At 38.7% G+C, this 15,141-nt stretch overlaps 1 protein-coding gene and 1 long non-coding RNA gene across 6 annotated transcripts in view; both read left to right on the top strand.

Annotated features, from left to right (window-relative positions):
• The window catches only part of UBE2R2 (ubiquitin conjugating enzyme E2 R2), a 120,942-nt gene that overhangs the window by 36,625 nt on the left and 69,176 nt on the right, over positions 1–15,141 (top strand). The gene's annotated exons all lie outside the window — the stretch shown is intronic.
• On the top strand, positions 1,787–7,860 carry LOC146399456 (uncharacterized). The gene is made up of 3 exons (XR_014817801.1): positions 1,787–2,133; positions 4,507–6,453; positions 7,679–7,860. It is a non-coding gene; the product is annotated as an uncharacterized LOC146399456 (long non-coding RNA).

Below are 15,141 nucleotides of genomic sequence, written 5' to 3'. Positions count from 1 at the left end.
ACCTCCATATGCCTTGGGAACGGCTCAAGAAAAGGCAAAAAGACAAAAATAAAATAAAATGAAGTAAACCCTGCATTTTACCTTTTAGTGGATTTTGAGAGTGGGCCAAAATAGAACTCTGTTCAGTCTATAGCACTAAAAAAAAAATAATATGGTATAAAATTCATAAGGTATAAAAGGGAACATATGGCAAAAAGTTAGTCTAAAAATCTATTTTTCTGTTTAGATTTGAAATGCTACCTTTATTATAATCCAAGTTCCTCTATTTGCTCGAGTCAGTTTCTTTTGTTTGTTCCATTAATCTCTACCTAGTTATACTTATTTTGGCTTAGTTTTTTTTTTTTCTTGGTCTCACCTGTGGCATCTGGAAATTCCTGGGCCAGGGATCAACCCAGAACCACAGCAGTGACCTGAGCCGCTGCAGAGCGGTTCAGGATTCTTAACCTGTTGTGCCAAAAGGGAACTCTAGAATTTGTTTATTTTTTTACAAGTTGTTAAAATCAATTTTATTGAAATTTATTTTTTCAAATGAGTTTTTTTCCATTATAACCAATTTACAGTATTCTGTCAGTTTTCTACTGTATAGAGAATGTATTTTTATTTATTTATTTATTTTTTGTTCTTATTTTCTTTGTATGAACCTTTGAATCAAATAAGCTAGATTCCCCCCCAGGTCCTTTTAGTATATACGTGTTTTGTCACTGCATTACATTTATGAATTAGTTTGAAGAGCATTGACATCTTGATATAATGAAATCTTTCTTCGACCTTCCATTTATTCAAAGCTTTTGTGTCTTTTTTAGACCTCAGACATCTTAGGTGTGTGTTTCTAATTGTATTTTGTAAATAAAGACTTTTTTTTTTTTTTTTTTTTTTGGGCTGTTTAGGGCCTCACCCGCAGCATATGGAAGTTCCCAGGCTAGGGGTCGAATCAGAGCTGTAGCTGCAGGCCTTCGGCAGAGCCGCAGCAACACGGAATCCAAGCCCAGTCTTCGACCTACACCACACTCATGGCAACGCCGGATCGTTAACCCACTGAGCAAGGCCAGGGATCGAATCTGCAACCTCATGGTTCCTAGTCGGATTCGTTAACCACTACGCCACAACGGGAACTCCAAAGACTTTTTTAAAAGCAATTTTCAGTTCAGAGCAAAATTGAGAGGAAGGTACAGAGATTTCCCATATACCCCTTTCCCCCCTGTGTGTATAGCTTTTCTCATTATCAGCATCTCCCACCAGAGTGATATATTTGTTATAATTGGGGAAACTACATTGACACATTATAGTCGGCTATATTCGATAGTTTACATTAAGGTTTACTGTTCGTCTTATACAGTCACAAATGTGTAATGACATGTATCCATCATTATACTATAATACAGAGTATTTTCACTGTCCTAAAATGCTCTGTTCTTTGCCTCTTTACTCCTCAACCACTGGCAACTACTGATCTTTTTTTCTGCTCCAGTAGTTTTGTCTTTTTCAGAATGTCCTGTATTTGGAATCATATAGTAAATTGCCTTTTCAGATTGGTTTTTACTTAGTTATATGCATTTAGTAACTTGATAGCTGTTTTTTGTCTTTTAGTAACTTGATAGCTGTTTCTTTTTATTACCGAATAATATTCCATTGTTTGGATATATCATGGTTTGCTTATCCATTCACCTATTGAAGGACATATTGGTTGTTTCCGAGTTTTGGCAGTTATGAATAAGGCTGCTATAAACATTCATGTACAGGTTTTTGTGTGGACATAGATTTTCAACTGATTGGGGTTTTAAATACCAAGGAGCACATTTGCTAGACTGTGTAACAGTTATGTTTATTTCGTAAGAGACTGCCAAGTATCTTTCAAAGTGACTGTGTTGTTTTGCACTCCCAGCGATAAGTGAGTGTTCTAGTTGTTCCATATCCTTACCAGCACCTGGTGTTGTAAGTGTTTTGGATTTTAACCTGTCTATTAGGTATGTAGTGGAATCTCATTATTTTAATTTGTAATTCCTATGATGTGTAATATTGAGAGTATTTTCATACACTTATTTGCTTTTTGTGTATCTTTCTTAGTGCGATGACTATTCAGATATATTGCCTTTTTTTTTTTTTTTTTTTTTTTGTCTTTTTAAAGCTACACTGGTGGCATATGGAAGTTCCCAGGCTGGGGTCCAATCAGAGCTGTGGCTGCCAGCCTACACCATGGTGACAGCAATGCCTCATCGGAGCCACATCTGTAACCTATGCTGCAGCTTGTGGCAGCGCCACTGATCAAGGCCAGGGATAGAACCCATACCCTCATGGTTCCTACTCGGATTCGTTTCCTCTGCGCCAAGATGAGAACTCTTTCATTTTCTTATTGTTGAGTTATTTGTATATTTTGGATAAGTCTTTTATCAGATGTGTCTTATGCACATATTTTCTCCTGGTTTGTGATTTAATTTTTTATTCTCTTGGCAGATTCTTCCACAGAATATGTCTTTAATTTTAATGAAGTCCAACTAATCAATTCTTTTGTGCCTTTAATATTGTATCTGGAAAGTTATCACCAAATCCATGGTCATCTAAATTTTTTTGCTGTTACAGTCTAGTTTTATGACTTTGTGTTTTGCTTTAGGTCTGTGATCCATTTTGTGTTAGTTTTTGGTGAAAGGTGTAAGGAATGTGTCAAGATAAGCTTTTTTTTTTTAAGCACAAATAGTAGCATATTTAACTTGCAGCACTCCTTTTTTCACTTAATATAAACTTTCAATATTATTGAAGGGTATCCTCATCCTTGTTCTTCAGTTATTAGTAAGTGTTGCATATGTGAGTTTATTGCTAAATAACTTATCTTTACTGTTGCTATTTCAAATGGTATTTGCTTCTGTTTTCTAAACAGATATTTGTATGTGGAAGTGCTATAGAATTTATTGGTGTTAATTTGTACCAGTACCCAACTGGATTCTCTTACTATTTGGAATAATTTTCCAGTGGAAATTCTTTTTAGATTTCCAAGTAAAGCATATATAACTTGAAAATCATGATGGTTTTCTAATTTTTGCCCTTTGCTCCTCCTCTTTTAATAACATTGACTGGTATAAGCAGAATAAAATTAAAAACCATACTGGTAAGAATATCTGCAGAGTTCCTGCTGTGGCGCAGTGGATTAAGGATCCATTGTTGTCTCTGCATCAGCATAGGTTTGATCCCCAGCCTAAGTGTAGCCAAAAAAGAAAAAAAAAAAAGGCAGTTTTACACAACTTTCTTAACTATATGCAGTTAACTATATGCAGTAAAATTTATTTAAAAAACAAAGAGAGGGAGTTCCCTTCGTTGCTCAGTGGTTAAGAGACTAGGATCCATGAGGATCCAGGTTCGATCCCTGGACTCACTCAGTGGTTTAAGGATCAGGCATTGCTGTGAGCTGTGGTGTAGATCAAAGACGAGGCTCAGATCCCGTGTTGCTATGGCTGTGGCATAGGCCAGCAGCTGTGGTTCCGATTAGACCCCTAGCTTGGGAACTTCCATATGCCACACCTGCAGCCCTAAAACAAACAAAATAAATAAAAAAACAAAAAGAACATCCTTATCTTGGAGTTCCACTGTGATGCAGTAGCTGACAGATCTGATTATAGTGGCTCAGGTTGCTGTGGAGGCACAGATTTGATCCCCAGTGCAGTGGATTTAACTGTCCTGTGTTGCTGCAGTTGCTGTTTTGGTCACAGCTGTGGCTTGAATTCAGTCCTTGGCCTGGGAAATTCCATATGCTCTGGGTGCAGCCACTTTAAAAAAAAAAAAAAAGAGAGAGAATGTCCTTATCTTTTTCCTGACTTTACTGAGAGTGCTTGTGGCACTTATCAAAGATTATATTGAGTTTTGGGTCAGGCATATATGTTTTACTGTTATTGAAGTATTTGACTCTTAAAAAATAGAATGGATGGGGGTTCCTGTTGTGACTCAGTGGTACCAAACCTGACTAGTATCCATGAGGATGCATGTTCGATCCCTGGCCTTGCTCAGTGGGTTAAGGATCTGGCATTGCTGTGTGGGCTGCAAGATGTGGCTCTGATCTGGCATGGCTGTGGCTGTAGAGTAGGCCAGCAGCTGCGGCTCTGATTCGACCTCTGGCCTGGGAACTTCCATATACTGCAGATGTGGTCCTTAAAAAAAAAAAAAAAAGAATAGGTGAATTCTGTTGTGTGTCTTTTCTGCATCTTTGGAGATAGGATTTTTTCATTCCCAGTTCTACTAATCATTGAACTATTTGCTAAGTATTATGACCTCGTAGTGCATGGTTATTATAGAACCAGTTAAGTAAGGTGGATAAGGGTCTGGACCTACCTAGTTGTTTAAAATAAGACCACCTGGGAGTTCCTGTCGTGGCACAGTGGTTAACGAATCCGACTAGGAACCATGAGGTTGCAGGTTCAATCCCTGGCCTTGCTTAGTGGGTTAACGATCCGGCGTTGCCGTGAGCTGTGGTGTAGGTTGCAGACACAGCTCGGATCCCTCGTTGCTGTGGCTCTGGTGTAGGCTGGTGGCTATGGCTCCGATTCGACCCCTAGCCTGGGAACCTCCATATGCCTCGGGAGTGGCCAAAGAAATGGCAAAAAGACAAAAAGACAAAAAAAAAAAAAAAAAAAAAAGACCACCTGGAACTGAGCCAGCCTCACACATAGAAAAATGGTCTAGACTGATGGGCTGGGCAATTTTCAGCCCCAGAGGAGTCTAATCAGAGATGAGAAAATTGTCTGAACAGAGAATTACAAAGATAATAATAGGCATTGTTTATTGCGTGATTAATATGTGCCCTGCCGTGTGCTAAGGGAAATTTGTATATGTATATATAAATTATTACTATATAATACACATATATATTACAGGCTCTATTTGTTACTAGATGTGTGACATTGTGCAAGTTTCTAAAAGTCTTTTTATTCATCTTTTTGTTAAAAATGATGAAAATACATACCTCATACAGGGTGGTTTTAAGAATTAAATGAGTTGATATATGTAAAATACTTAGAACAGTATAAGCTAGAGCTGCTACTACTGTCTTCCTTACAGCAACCCCAAGAGGTATCCCTGAACTAGTTCTATGTATATGGGAAAACTAAGGCTTGCAGGGAGTTTGAGAATCCAAGGTTAAACAGGTTCCTGGTTTTTTTTTTTAGCTTACTAAGTATGTCTGCCTTTATTTTGCCCTGGCTTTCAAAGCAGGATACTTGGGTGTTCAGCTAAGGGAGGTTTGTCAGGAACTTGTCTGATAAGGGTACCAAGATAGATCCCTGCTACTGAGTTTGGAACATATTTCAGGAAGACATTGACCATGGTACATGGAAACTGAATGTACTTTTAGAGTAATAACTTCAGAATTAGTGTTGGGGCATACATTGGCATTTGGGCTGAACGAAAGAAGTTGGAGTCCAGTAATTATGTCATTCAGGATTCAACTGAGTCTGAGCATCAAGGCTTTAAATAGCAATCAAGTTCAGAATTGTCCCTGGGAGTTAGGGATTCACCAATTGTGTGGATATTCAAAGTAGCATAGCTATTAGTATGTTTATGGCAGAAACTGGGAATGAGGCCATCATTAGTTACTTCATTTCTCAATCATCCATGTTTACTTTTTATCTCATGACACTAGACAAGCTGTGTCCTGATAATTATGAACTGCTGGTTTAGATGCCCTTTGCAGTAAATAACAAATTGCATCTGCATTCTAATGGTCGATGACTTAACTGCCCTGCTTATCTGGATTCCTGACTTCTGACTTACTTTTAACCTCTTAAAATTTGCCTGCTCCTCTAATCCTGCCAATTTATAGTCCTTAATGCCTTCACATTACTGATTTGACACTTACTGCTTTTCTTTTAATTGAATTTATTTTTCATTTATAAAGATGACTCAGGTACATAGTTGTAAAAGTTAAACATGGAGTTCCCTAGTGGCTCAGTGAGTTAAAAACCCAGTGTTGTCGCTGCTGTGGCACAGATTTGATCACTGTCCCGGGAACTTCTGTGTGCCACAGGTGCTGCCAAAAAAAAGAAGTCAAATATACTATAAAGTTTATAAACAACACTAATCCCTTACCACTCCCCACCGCTCAAAAAGCAACCTCTTTTAGAGCTATTTTGTTTTGTCTTTATTTTTTTGTCTTTTTAGGGCCGCACCTGTGGGCATATGGAAGTTCTCAGGTTAGGGGTCTAATTGGAGGTGTAGCTACTGGCCTGTGCCACAGCCATAGCAATGCAGGATCCTTTAACTTCCTTTAACATGATGAGACCTACATCATGGCAAAGCTGGATCCTTTAACTTACTGAGCGAGGCCAGGGATCAAACTTGAGTCCTCATGGATACTAGTTGGGTTCCTTACCACTGAGCCACAATGGAAATTCCTTAGGTCTGTTTTACAAATGCAGAAACGGTGAGTCTTCAGTTACCTCACATGGTTATGTCTAACATAAAGCCGCACCTGATGTGAGCTCTAGATTCAATCACATATATTTAGACCATTTTTTGGTTGTTGTTCCTAGGATTGAATTAATAATCATACTTCTCAAATCATGGTTCTTTATAATTTTTTTGCCCATATCATATTTTTTCTTTTGTTGGTTATGTATGTATATATCCATTTCTTTTTATCCCCATTCCCATTTCTCTCCCTCTCATATCCATTAGGCAACCAATCTAACAAGTTTATGACTATCCTCTGGTAGATACTCTTTTTATTTTTCTTTTTTTTGGCCATTGTAGCAGCTTGATGCCGGATCTCAGTTCCTAGATCAGGGATTGAACCTGGGCCACAGTGGTGAAAGCACTGAATCTTTTTTCTTTTTTCTTTTTTTTTTTTTTTTTTTTTTTTTGCTTTTTGCTTCTTAGGGCTGCACTCGTGGCATATGGAGGTTCCCAGGCTAGAGGTCTCATTGGAGGTACAGATGCCAGCCTACACCACACCCACAGCAACACAGGATCCAAGCCACGTCTGCAACCTACACCACAGCTCAAGGAAACACCGGATTCTTAACCCACTGAGCAAGGCTAGGGATCGAACCCATAACCTCATGGTTCCTAGTTAGATTCTTTTCTGCTGCGCCACAAGGGGAACCCCCCCTTTTTTTTTGAAAGCAGTGAATCAGTTCCCATTGTGCCTCAGTGGGTTAAGGATCTGGCATTGCCATGAGCTGTGGTGTAGGTGGCAGACGTGGCTCAGATCTTGCATTGCTGAGGCTGTGGCAGGCCCGGCGGCTTCAGTTCCAATTGGACCCCTAGCCTGGGAACCTCCATATGCCATGGGCGTGGCCCTAAAAGACAAAAGACCGAAAAGAAAAAAGAAAAAGCAGTGAATCACAACCACTGGACCACTAGGAAACTCCCAGTGCTCTTTGTTTCTGGTGGTGCTGTTTTGGCCACATTCTGGGGCATGAGGAACTTCCTAGGCCAGGACCCTCACCACAGCAGTCACCCAAGCTGCTCCAGTGACTAGGCCGGATCCCTAACCTGCTGCTCCACAAGAAAGAGAACTCCCCAGCGCTCTTTAAGATTTATTTTTTTTTTTTTTATTTTTGTCTTTTTGACTTTTTCTTTTGTCTTTTTTTTTTTTGTTGTTGTTGTTGTTGTTGCTATTTCTTGGGCCGCTCCCTCGGCATATGGAGGTTCCCAGGCTAGGGGTTGAATCGGAGCTGTAGCCACCGGCCTACGCCAGAGCCACAGCAACGCGGGATCCGAGCCGCGTCTGCAACCTACACCACAGCTCACGGCAACGCCGGATCGTTAACCCACTGAGCAAGGGCAGGGACCGAACCCGAAACCTCATGGTTCCTAGTCGGATTCGTTAACCACTGCGCCACGACGGGAACTCCCTTTTTTTATTATTTTTTTTTATTTTTGTCTTTTTGACTTTTTCTTTTGTCTTTTTTTTTTTTTTGTGCTCTTTAAGATTTAAAAAAAAAATTTTTTTTAACAATCGCAAACTTAGAGCTTTCTTCCTGAATCATTTGAGAGTAGGTTGCCGATCACTGATGTCTCATAATTCCTCTGAATGTTTAGAATTTATTTCTTATAAACAAGATCATTCTACATAATGATAACCAGCAAAAATCAGGAAAATAAGATTGGTACATTACTGTCATCTAGTCCTTAAGCCCTGTTTTATTTTGTGTTACTGTTGTTTGTAGCATAAGGATCCAGTTCAGAATCATGTGTTGCATTTACTAGTTACCTGTCTCTATAATCTCTTTCAGACTATAACCATTCCTTAATCTTTTCTAGACTTTTATGTCCTTTGTAGGTTTGAGAGTTACAAGACACTTATTTTGTAGAATGTCCCTCAGTTTGAGTTAGGAAAACTTCCTCATGTTTATTTAAGGTGGAACATGATTTTGATTTGTCTCATTACTGATGATGTCTACTTTGGTAACTTAGGAGGCTTCTATAAAGTTACCTTTTCCCTTTTAATTAATAAGTATCTTGCTGGGAACTATTTTGAAATTGCATAGATACTCATTTCCTACTCAACTTTCATTTTATTTATGTCTATATGGAGTCATAGTTTCCTTTTTTTATTCAATGGGTGATGATGCTATGCATTCAGACAAATATGCATTTTATGTGCATACATATTACATTGGTATAATGATATTGTTTTAATTTTATTTTAATATGTAACAGTATATTAAAACATGAAAATATGGTCTGAGTCCAGAAGGTCCTATTCCAGAATGTTCAGGATGATTATCTGTTTTGCAGTGAGTAAAACTTCACCATAGCGAGGAAGATGGAGTTGGAAAAATTTAATCACACAAAATAAGAGGCCAGTGTTATTTCTAGCTGGCCTGGAGTTACAGGAATCTAGCTTCTTGATTCAAATCTGACCTGATCGTGACTACACTTCAGTGCCACCTGGGGGCATTTGTCCACTTCAGTATAAATATAAATGGGGGCAAGTCTGACTGGCTAGGACCTCCAGATATTGGCAGCAATTTTAGGCATGGTTAGTTGATCCAGGTTCTTTCATACAGTCTTGGGAGATTGGGCCAAGCAGATACTCGGAAGGAGAAGGCCCATTTTCTACCTCCTTGCTTTCTAAGACAAACAGCCTGCTCTTCTCTTCTAGGCCTCACTTTTGTCTCTGCCAGGGCAGGGGTAAATGGTGAGTAGATGTATTTACTGTAATATCAGTGATTTTTTTTTCTCTTTTTAATATCTGTGCTGATATCCTTCAAATTATTATATGAAATATTAATAGAATCTTAATAAAATTAAGATTAATTTTTTTCCCTGTCCATCCCGGGTCAGGGATTGAATTTGAGCTGCAGCAGTAACCTGTGCCGTAGCTACAACAATGCCAGATCTTTAACTGCTAGGCCACCAGGGAGCTCCCAAATTAAATCCCCCCCCTGCCCCACCCCCACGCTTTTTGGCTGTCCTGCAGCATATAGAGTTCATGGGCAAGGGATCATATCCAAGCTGCAGGCAACCCAAGCTGCAGCTGTGGCAGTGCCAGATCCTTAACTTACTGTGCCAGGCTTGGGATCAAACCTGCGCCCCAATGTCCCCAATATGTTGCCAATCCCGGTGGGCCACAGTGGGAACTCCCCAAATTAATTTTTAACAGAGAAAAAGACAAAATGAGTTAAGATGGGAAGTCTAGCTTCTCAGGAATAAGAAAACCACATTAAGCTACTTATTTATGTAGGAACTGTTTTCCAGCACTGCAAATTAGTACCCTTAGGACTTGTTCTAGCTATGTAAAAGGATTCTCTTTTCCAAAGCAAGTTTTATTTATCTCTAACTTTTCTATTTTAATTCTGTTATGTATTATCATCACTCGAATTATTTTCAAATTTCTGCTGATTACTTTATTCACCCACAAACATTTTCTTTTTGGATAATTCCACTTTGATTTCTCTCCTGCCTTAGGCAACCATTCTGCTTATTCTTGTTCCTATAAAATGGGTTTTCATGTTTTATATTTCATATAAAATATGTTCATGTACATAAGCTATATGTAATTTAGGTGTTATTTCTCATATTTATTTCTGTTAATTTTTTTACTTCCTAAGCTTTGTATAAAAACCTGTGTGACTACACGTACGCTTAATTGCTCATGACTATTACGTCATATTGTAGTAATGTATCCATCACAATTTAGCTGTTCGTTTTCAGTGATGACCATCCAGGTTGACTCCAACTCCATCTTTGATTGTCACTGCTGTAGTGAACACCTAGGTATGGGTCTTGTTAAGTACCTTTATGAGAATGTCTTTGGAATGTAGAGCCAGGAGCAGATTTTTCATTACAGGGGGTGCATACTTAATTTGACTGAATTGTGTTCTCTAGTATAGGGAATAGAATAGGGAAGAAATGAATCTGCATTTTTTTTTTTAGTCTTTTTTGTCTTTTTAGAGCCGCACCCACAGCATATGGAGGTTCCCAGGCTAGGGGTCCAATCGGAACTGTAGCAGCCAGCCTACCCCACAGCCACAACAACTCAGGATCTGCAGGTCTGTGACCTACACCACAGCTCAGGCAATGCTGGATCCTTAGCCCATTGAACGAGGTCAGGGATCGAACCCACATCCTCATGGATGCCATTTGGGATAGCTGACTGCTGAGCTGAGACAGGAACTTCTGAATTTGCATTCCTAACTAGCAGTGCGCGATGTTTCTTTTACCTTTGCATTTCAGCCAGCACTTGACAGTATGAAGCTTTCTTATTTTTGCCAACCTATAAATGCAAAATATTCCTTTTTTTTTCCCCCTTTGATACTTGGTGTGATGAAGTTCCCATCATGGTTCAGTGGAAACAAATCTGACTAGTATCCATAAGGACACGGGTTTGATCCCTGGCCTCACTCAGTAGGTTAAGGATCCAATGTTGCTGTGGCTGTAGCATAGGCTAGTGGCTACAGGTCCAATTCGACCCCTAGCCTGGGAACCTCCATGTGCCACAGGTATGGCCCTAAAAAGACAAAAATATTAAAATAATTTTTTAAAAAAAGATAATTGGTTTGAGTGTCTCTTTACATGCATATTATTGTGTTTCCTCTTCAATAAAGTGTCTACTTATTTTTTTGCTCATTGTTTGGAATGTGGGTATTTTTTTCTTGTTGAGTTATAGACTTTGTGTATGAAATACCTTCACACACGATGGAATACTACTCAGCCTTAAAAAGGAAGAAGATTCTGCAGCATGCTACAGCATGGAAATTTAAAAACATTTTGCTAAATGAATAACCTTAAAAGTTGGTTAAAAACTTCATCTGTAATATTATCTTAGCTTGGGGTTTTTTGAAAAAGACTATACTCAATTTAATTTCTTCAGTCCTTGTAAGTCTATTTTCAGTTCTCAATTTTTTTGGTACCAGTTTTGACATTGTATATATTTCTGTTTCTCCATTTTTAAAAAAAATTTTTTTGGAGTTCCTGCCATGGCGCAGCAGAAACGAATCCAACTAGGAACCATGAGGTTGCGAGTTCGATCCCTGACCTCGCTCAGTGGGTTGGGGATCCGGCATTGCCGTGAGCTGTGGTGTAGGTTGCAGACTTGGCTTGGATCCCACATTGCTGTAGCTGTGGCATAGGCCAGAGGCTACAGCTCCAATTTGACCCCTAGGCTGGGAACCTCCACATGCCTTGGCTGCAGCCCTAGAAAGACAAAAAGACCAAAAAAAATTTTTTTTTATTTTTAGGGCCGCACCCATGGCATGTGGAGGTTCCCAGGCTAGAGGTTGAATTGGAGCTGTAGCCGCTGGCTTGCACCACAGCCACAGCAACGAGGGGTCTGAGCCACATTTTCGGCCTACACCACAGCTCACGGCAACGCCTGATCCCTAACCCACTGATCGAAGCCAGGGATTGAACCTGCATCTTCATGGTTCCTAGTCAGATTCATTTCCTCTGAGCCACAATGGGAACTCCTATTTCTCCATTTTTATCTAGGTTTAAGTAGTTACTATAAAGTCATTAATGGTAGCCTTTAAATTTTTTTCTCTTTTTTTTTATTTGGTCTTGTAATATCTGTACTTATTTTCCCCTTTTTCTGTATTTTTAAATTTTGTGATTTTTTTCTCTGCCACACTTTTTTATCTTGTTTGAGGTCTCCCCTATTTGCTTTTTTCTTAAACTACCTTTTAGTTTGGGTAATGTTATGTATTTTTTTGTTGTGGATGACTATTTCATTGATTTCTGCCTTTTTTTTTTTTTTTTTTTTTTTTTGGTCTTTTTAGGGCCACACCCATGGCATATGGAGGTTCCCAGGCTAGAGGTTGGATTGGAGCTATAGCTGCTGGCCCACGACGGCACAGACACAGCAATACCAGTTCCGACCCTTCACCACAGCTCATGGCAGTGCCGGATTCTTATCCCACTGAGTAAGGATAGGAATCGAACCTGCGTCCTCATGGATACTAGTCAGGTTCGTTTCCACTGAGCCATGATGGGAACTCCTGCAAGATTCTCTTGATAGCTGGTCTATCACTTCCATTTTCTTTTTATCTTTTTGAGTTTATATGTATTTTTTATTCTTCTAAAGGTCATTTTGTTGGGGTTTCAGAAGAGAATAGAGGTGAATACTTAGGTTCTTTCTGTGTTGAAACCACAAAATACTTTATATTTAAAAGTCATTTCCTTTGATACACTTTACTTTAAAGTCACATATAGGTGTTCTTTGATTTATAAGGCAATAATATTTAGTTTCATGTGTGTGTACCTGCATCTATGAGAGAAGCAACTCAGCCAGCTGATTAGAGTGGTGAGATTGTTAACTTTTATCCTTTAACTATACAGCATATTGACTAATTGTTGAAAAGTCTGCGAGTTGTTTTGCTTATTATAGTAGTATACAAGGACTTAAGAATTTGTTGTTTTTCAGAATTATTACTTAATAAGGGCTAAATCCTTGGTGGGAGGGTAGCCTCTCTCATTTTTTGCATATAAGTTAGGAAGTCTTGGGTCATATTCTATTTTATACTACTGTAAGGCCAAGATACTAACTTTTAACTCATGGAATAATTGCATATAGTAAAAACTGGTCTTCATTCTTACGGATAAAATACTTAAGCACTTTCATTTCTCTACCGGTAGTATATCACTGAGTGATGTAAATAACAGTTTTGATGTAGCACCCTGAAGCATCTTCAGAATCTTCTCAGAAAGGCTAAATTAGAATTTAGAAAGATGGCTTGCCATTGTCAAGAGTGCTCTTTACTTTCCTATAAAATATCTTCTTAGTGTTAGATTCTAACTGGATATTAAAATATGAAGACAGTTACCAGGGGAACAGGTGAAGGCAATAATTATATTTTGTTAACCTTAAGCTTTTCAAAATTAATGATGTATAATAATATGCTGTAAATGTTAAATTTCTAATTACAATACTTTACTAAACTGTTGCATTCCACTCTAGGACTATGCCATGTAATAGTCTATTTTCTTTACACTTCAGTCTACAGAAGAGTTCATTTTACTGTATTTTAAAAATAAAGTTCCTGTATTTGGGAGCAGAGGTACAAATACTTTGAAAACCACTCAACCTTTATAAAATATTAGTTTGAAAATGTTCATTATCTCATCAATATGTATAATTACTACTATAATGTCTCTGTGTATTTTATCTCTTGGTAGATTAATATCTACCCTAAACTGTGACACATTTGGATACTTATGAAAACTAAGCTGAATTAGGACAATTTATGTTTAAATTTATTTAGGCTCATTTCCTAAGTTTAATTTAGAATTCCTACCCTTGCCTGATAGTTTAAGACCTTTGAGAATATCCCCATTTTAACATGGAAGGTCATATTTTCAAAGTGCTCACAAAAATGACTTAAGTAAATTATTAAAATGGGCTCATAAAATCTTTTTTTTTCTTTTTTTCTTTTTGCCTTTTTCTAGGGCCGCTCCCACGGCATGTGGAGTTTCCCAGGCTAGGGGTCTAATCGGAGCTGTAGCCATGGGCCTATGCCAGAGCCACAGCAACGTGGGATCCGAGCCGAGTCTGCAACCTACACCACAGCTCAGGGCAACGCCGGGTCCCCAACCCACTGAACAAGGCCAGGGATCAAACCTGCAACTTCATGGTTCCTAGTCGGATTCGTTAACCACTGTGCCAGGACGGGAACTCCATAAAATGGGCTCATAAAATCTTAAGACTGGGAGTGACTTGTAGAAAATGTTTTGCTTTTCACATCTGTATTTTGGAAAACTTAATTAGAACTAGGATTTTTTTCCCCCTAAAAAGCCAAAGTTTTACATGTTTTTGTGTAACATAGAAGGTCTTATTTAAGTTTCTTTGTTTTGTTTTACAGAGTGATTTTGTATACAATAAAACACAGTTTGTTAATTTAAACATAGGTTTAGTGTTTAGCATATAAATTCTTATGGCTGTTTTATTTATTTATTTTAATTTTTTTTTTCTTTTTGCCATTTCTAGGGCCGCTCCCCTGGCATATGGAGGTTCCCAGGCTGGGAGTCGAATCAGAGCTGTAGTGCTGGCCTACGCCAGAGCCACAGCAACGCAGGATCCGAGCCACGTCTGCAACCTACACCACAGGTCACGACAACCCCAGATCCTTAATCTACTGAGCAAGGCCAGGGATCGAACCCACAACCTTATGGTTCCTAGTTGGGTTCATTAACCACTGAGCCACAATGGGAACTCCATGGCTGTTTTATTTTGAATTGCATTTTAGGCACATTTTCCAAGTAATTCTGTGAAAGGAAATTCTCTTAATTGAGATATCACTTTCTTGATATGCCGGAGATTGGTACATAAGGTTTTTTTTTTTTATTTTTTTTGGCCGCACCCATGGCATGTAGAAGTTCTTGGGCTAGGGACTGAACCTGTGCCACAGCAGCGGCCCAAGCCATTGCAGTGACATTAGATTCTAAACCCTCTGAGCCACAAGAGAACTCCACGTAAGCTTCTTTTTTCCTGTCTTTTTAGCCTTTCGTGTCAGTTTGTATTTTATTGCTTTCTAATTCCTCGTGGCTTCTCCCTAACATTTTCTATCATTAATTATTAGGTTGCACACAGCAAGTACCATTTTGAGAGAGTGAGGACACAATATCTTATTATGTTGGCATGGCATAATATTCCTTAGCACTATGCCTATCACTCTTGGGCTGAGTGAAAACATTGCTGCCAGTACCTTTTCTAAATGAGTT

This window comes from Sus scrofa, chromosome 10 (assembly GCF_054392235.1).
Source record: "Sus scrofa isolate SSC_HxYL_T2T_F1_AM1 chromosome 10, Sscrofa_HxYL_maternal_Yorkshire_Landrace_v2.0, whole genome shotgun sequence".
NCBI lineage: Eukaryota > Metazoa > Chordata > Mammalia > Artiodactyla > Suidae > Sus > Sus scrofa.
Note: the sequence above shows the minus strand (reverse complement) of the source record. Positions and strands in the feature narration are given on the sequence as shown.